Source organism: Ranitomeya imitator, chromosome 3 (genome assembly GCF_032444005.1).
Source record: "Ranitomeya imitator isolate aRanImi1 chromosome 3, aRanImi1.pri, whole genome shotgun sequence".
In the NCBI taxonomy this organism is placed as follows: Eukaryota; Metazoa; Chordata; class Amphibia; order Anura; family Dendrobatidae; genus Ranitomeya; species Ranitomeya imitator.
In genome coordinates, this window is record NC_091284.1 from 140,140,190 (window position 1) to 140,146,525 (window position 6,336).

Genomic DNA, 6,336 nt, shown 5'->3' on the forward strand with positions numbered 1-6,336 from the left:
ATTGCGCAGCCCACGTAGTATATTGCGCAGCCTGCGTAGTATATTGCGCAGCCTGCGTAGTACATTGCACAGCCCACGGTGTACATTGCGCAGCCCACATAGTATATTGCCCAGCCCACACAGTACATTGCGCAGCCCATGGTGTACATTGCGCAGCCCACGTTGTATATTGCGCAGTCCACATTGTATATCGCGCAGCCCACATTGTATATTGCGCAGCCCACATTGTATATTGTGCAGTCCACGTAGTATATTGTGCAGCCCACGTAGTATATTGCGCATCCCACATGTATATTGCGCAGCCCACGTTGTATATTGCACAGCCCACGCAGTACATTGCACAGCCCACGCAGTACATTGTACAGCCCACGCAGTATATTGCACAGCCCACGCAGTATATGGCAATGTGGGCATCATATCCCTGTTAAAAAAAGAATTAAAATAAAAAATCTACTATATAATTGTCTAAGGGTCACTTCCGTCTGTCACGGATATTCATTGGTCGCGGCCTCTGTCTGTCAAGGAAATAGAAGTCGCTGATTTGCCGCGACCAATCAGCGACGGGCACAGTCCGGAAGAAAATGGCCGCTCCTTACTCCCTGCAGTCAGTGCCTGGCGCCCGCATACTCCCCTCCGGTCACCGCCCACACAGGGTTAATGCCGGCGGTAACGGACCGCGTTATGCTGCGGGTAACTCACTCCTTTACCGCCGCTATTAACCCTCTGTGACCAGGAAGGTTGATCCGAAACGCGCGTAGGGAGGGTGGTGACGGCGTGGTGCAGCGTTCACTGCTCATTACCACTAGGTATGTAATATTATGTGTATCCCCTATCTTCTTACTTTGTTGCTCATGTCTATATGGGATCTGAATACTATTTTGTGCTTCCGATGCAATAGGAGTTTCTCTCTGGGCAACTTTGTAGATATTATTGTGAGTAGTGATATGCCTGTTCCGCTCTAGTCTCCAATAGGCAGTTTTCATGTGTTTGCTGATTTTAGCCTCTGTTGTCATTTATGGACCGTGTATATTTATATTTATCTAATAAAATTTATATTTTATTATTATCTTGGACTAGTACACTGTTTTCTTTTTGTGGTGCTGACAGACACAGCAAACCTTCTTGCCACAGCTCGCATTGATGTGCCATCCTGGATGAGCTGCACTACCTGAGCCACTTGTGTGGGTTGTAGAGTCCGTCTGATGCTACCAAGAGTGTGAAAGCACAACCAACATTCAAAAGTGACCAAAACATCAGCCAGAAAGCATTGGTACTGAGATGTGGTCTGTGGTCCCCACCTGCAGAACGACTCTATTTAGTATGTCTTGATAATTGCCAATAATTTCAATCTGTTGTCTATTCTATTTGCACAACAGCATGTGAAATTGATTGTCAAACAGTGTTGCTTCCTAAGTGGACAGTTTGATTTCACAGAAGTTGGATTTACTTGGAGTTATATTCTGTTGTGTAAGTGTTCCCTTTATTTTTTTGAGCAGTGTATTATACTTTTTCTCTGACTGTTCCACTCCTGGTTTTGGCTCACAAATACTGAGGTAAAAAACTCACCAAATACTGAACGTGTGCACAGGGCCTTAAGCTGTCACCATGTCAAAAGTGGCCAGGTTTTGATCGTATTTCATTCCCGTTGCTCCCTTGAGTATTCTTCTTTTTTTTTTTTAATCCTCCATTCAGTTCCAGAGATCTGGGCCTGTTTATTCAATGCTAATTTTATGAATTTTATGGTCTTTAAAGGGGGCGTGGCTAAGAGTAATAATGCAGAGCAGCCTAAAGGCATGCCTCCAGGGAATCCAGTGAGCCACACCCCCTTGGTAAACTAATCAGACTTCATTTTTTTCAAGTTTAGATTAAAAAATAAAGGCTGAATTCTGATTGGTCGCTATGGGATGCCATTTGGCATTATCCTACGTATGTCCCGACAGGTCACGAGCGTCACATCACTGCCATAAAAAGTGGAGGATTCCGGCGATGCAGAAAAGAGACAGAACAAGGTAAGTATATCTGACATCCTTTTTAATACTCCTGTCAGAACTCGAAGGTTTTCTGGAGATTTGCTATTAAAAGCCTTTAATTTTTAATTAAAGTAAAAACCAGTGTTCTACATAATCTACTAACTCGAGCTCCGGTAAGAGCGGTAACAATGTCATTGTAAAAGGGTATTTTGTACAGAAACATATGTCACCACCCTGTGTCGTCAACCTTCAGAGCGGGGTCCCACAGCAGCGGAGAACCAACCAATCAGACCACAGGAGATCTCCTATCCTAATATATAAGGGACATGGTAAAGGCTGAGCGAGGGGTCCCAGTACAAGACAAAGAGTAGGACCCCTCACAAACTGTAGACATTAACACTGCGGACCCCACTTTGTCTGATGTTATGTGAAACCCAACACTAGAAAAGGTATCGAATAAGCATCTCAGCTGCTGCAGCGCCACAAGATGGCAAACCAACGGAGTATCCGAGTATTCGGAGGCTGTGGGCAATCTGCGCTGCTGGTGCTATATCCAACAAAGGATTCCAATTGAGAGAGGGTAACTGTGCAGTTTATTCTTTATGTGTTTCGAAGAATCCTTACTTCTTCAGGAGAACCACAACGGTCCGAGTCTTTGTGGTTTCACCTGAAGGATACAATGAAACACGTAAAGACTAAACGCACTGTGACCCTCGCTCAACTGGACTCGTTTGTTGGACATAGCACCAGCAGTGCAGATTGCCCACAACCTCCGAATACTCGAATACTGTGCAGACTACACCGACCTGAGGGGGCTGCCTCCATCCCACGTGCTGACCTCCCCCGTTTTACGCATAGAAGATATACATTGATTAGGGTGAACTTACTTTTTTGGGTAATGAGCGCACCCTGGTGGCAGAGCAAACAATGATGGTCATATTCCAAATAACCCATGTGGCCGCTGCAGCCAATCACTTGTCTAAGCTTACTGAAACGTGTGATTAGCAGCAGCGGTCATGCTGTGTATACAAGGCACCTCCACTGCAGGAAAGGTGAACAGAAGACCAAACGGGACGATCAGGGATGTGGCATTAGCACAGGGGTCATGAAATGGGCGAGTAGAAATATTGTACTTATTCCACCATTGTTGCTCCATGTATACAGACTGATTTTTTTAATAAGCTTGGAAATCCCCTGTAAATCTGCCTCGTTATGTGGTATGCCGAATATGTATAAGGAACCGACAGAAGAGATCTTCACTCACGACTTCAGGAAAGCCCACCTCCCGCGGGACCCTGCGGACTGTCCCCAAGCTTGTAAAGTAGAAGGTGTAACTAAAAATACAATGACAGATTTTCTCTTTGTGTTTGTTGCCCGCTCTTCCAGGCAGTTGAATATTCATTCTTGAATATATTGGTCAATCTAAGGGGCGCCAAGTCAAATTACATGCAACTACAATCCGCAGATCAGGAAGAGTTTCCGAGCTTCCATCTTCAGAAAATTCATTTCTATCCTATGTACAACTGCGAAGTGGCCATTTTCACAGCAACGTACATCACATTCCAAACTGAGCACAACAGATCAATGACTGGGAACTCTGTATCCTTCCCATACAACAAGTGTCATGCAAAAAGATAGATAGATAGATAGATAGATAGATAGATAGATAGATAGATAGAGAGATAGAGAGATAGATAGATAGATAGATAGATGTGGGATAGATAGATAGAGAGATAGATATGGGATAGATAGATATAGATAGATAGATAGATAGATAGATAGATAGATAGATAGATAGATAGATAGATAGATAGATGTGGGATAGATAGATAGATGTGGGATAGATAGATAGATAGATAGATATGGGATAGATAGATAGATATGGGATAGATAGATAGATATGGGATAGATAGATAGATATGGGATAGATAGATAGATAGATAGATATTAGATAGATAGATATGAAATAGATAGATATGGGATAGATAGATAGATAGATAGATAGATAGATAGATAGATAGATAGATAGATATGAGATAGATAGATGTGGGATAGATAGATAGATAGATAGATATTAGATAGATAGATAGATAGATATTAGATAGATAGATGGATATGAAATAGATAGATATGGGATAGATAGATAGATAGATATGGGATAGATAGATAGATATGAGATAGATAGATAGATGTGGGATAGATAGATAGATAGATAGATATTAGATAGATAGATAGATAGATAGATATTAGATAGATAGATAGATATGAGATAGATAGATATGGGATAGATAGATAGATAAGGGGTGTCAAACTGCATTCCTCGAGGGCCTCAAACCATGCGTGTTTTCAAGATTTCCTTAGCTTTGCACAAGGTGCTGGAATCATTCTCTGCAGGTGATTAAATTATCACCTGTGCAGTACAAGGAAATCCTGAAAACATGACCTGTTTGTAGCCCTTGAGGATTGCAGTTTGACACCTCTGGGATAGATAGATTTGGGATAGATAGATAGATGGATAGATGGATAATACCTGGTTATCCAGGATAAGGCAATGACAATACATCTTGGATACACAGGTTTGCACATATGGAGAATTCTCCATTACATACATGGCAGCATCAGACATGAGACGGAACATGTTAAAAATAATATAATAAACATAAAAACAATGAGTCCCTGGGTAACAATGGGTGCACAGGTAACAATGGGACCCTGGGAAACAATGGGTGCCCGAGTAACAATGGTACCCCGGGTAACAGTGGGTCCCTGGGTAACAATGGGTGCCCAGGTAACAATGGGTCCCTGCTGGGTAACAATGGGACCCTGGGTAACAATGGGTGCCCAGGTAACAATGGGTGCCCAGGTAACAATGGGTGCCCAGGTAACAATGGGTGCCCAGGTAACAATGGGTGCCCAGGTAACAATGGGACCCTGGGTAATAATGGGACCCTGGGTAACAATGGGTGTCCGAGTAATGATGGGTGCCCAGGTAACGATGGGACCTTGGGTAACAATGGGTGCCCTAGTAACAATGGGTGCCCAGGTAACAATGGGTGCCCTGCACAGATGCCATCCAGCACTGCTCACTGACACTGGCAGTGACTCCCCCACAGCTGGCACAGCTGGATGCCCATATCCCCGGAGATGCCAGTAGGTGTCTGTAGATGGAGGCTGGTTGCCCACGGGCCCCTGCACGGCTGCCATGCGATGCCATAGTGGGCACTGATGCAGCACGATGAGCAGAGCACTGGAGCGGAGGGCAGCTACAGAACGAGCGGTGCCATCCTCCTCAGCCTGGTGCTGCCTGCAGACGGTGGGCAGTGAGGGGGCGTCATGGCTGAGATCGCAGGCAGGGAATGGGGTTTATGCAGAGGCAATGCAGGGGGTCGTGTTTAGGTGGCATTTCTGATCCCGGGGCACAGGGAAGCTCCTGCCAGTGCCGTCACTCACCTCTGCCCGTGCTCCTCTCCACACCTCCTCCTTCTCTCCTCTGCCGCTGTTTTCCTATCGGGCTGCTACTGAATACCACCAGCAAGAAGAAAACGACAGTCAACGCCCATCATCCGCTTTACCACGCCCTTCGGCCACGCCCCTCTGCGCCAACACCTGCCCACTCTTCCTGCAAAGTGGCGTCTCCTCCGCGATCTTCAGTTGAGCCACTATGGATGCTGACCAATAGGAACCTGGGCAATACCTCAGATTAGTGACTGATCGTGGAGACAACCAATAGGACCAGTCAGGAGGCGGGCGCTGTAGGGAGGAGGGCGATACTGCAGGTGTGGAATGCGGAGGGACGGGATAGGCAAGAGAAGCTGTAGGGGCGGAGACTTGCTTGTCTCCTAGGCAACCGTCAGTGGAGGCGTCCTGGGTGACAGCGGGGGGTGTGGCTGTGAGATAACACGCCCTCTTCATGTCCAGTAGGAATAGGTGCCGGGAGCGGGCGGCTGCTCCGCTGGAGCCGTGTTCACATTCTGCATTATTTATGGCGTTCTCAGGAATCCCCAGTGCATGTATGCTGAACAGAAAGGGCGGGACTGACCCCCTCAGCTCAGAGCAGAGGGGAAAGTGAATTAGAAAAGCAAAGCAGGAATGTGTCAGAAAACAGCGCCACACCTGTCTACAGGTTGTGTGTGGCGTTACAGTTCAGCTATGTTTAGTTCAGAAAAGTACAGGCTAAGGCCGGTTTCACATTTGCGTTTGTGTCCGCAGCGTTTCTACCGCATATATCCGCATGCCTTGTGTATTCCTATATTTAACATTAGGAACGCATGCGTTTGCGATTGTTCGCGTTTTACCGCGTTTGACGACGCATGCGTCGTTTCGTCGTTTGCGGTTTGATGCGGAAATGCAACATGTAGTAATTTTT

At 45.8% G+C, this 6,336-nt stretch overlaps 1 protein-coding gene across 7 annotated transcripts in view; it reads right to left on the minus strand.

The window, feature by feature from the left end:
• Window positions 1–5,568, minus strand: part of CDKL5 (cyclin dependent kinase like 5) — a 442,123-nt gene extending 436,555 nt beyond the window's left edge. For 4 of the 7 annotated variants that reach the window (XM_069761532.1, XM_069761531.1, XM_069761527.1 and 1 more), the window contains exon 1: window positions 5,421–5,539. The gene's annotated coding sequence lies outside the window, so the exon portion shown is untranslated. Of the gene's footprint in view, window positions 1–5,420 lie in introns of all 7 variants that reach the window. The other 3 variants (XM_069761530.1, XM_069761526.1, XM_069761528.1) reach the window with 2 other exon arrangements.
• Window positions 5,569–6,336: the final 768 nt, after the last annotated feature.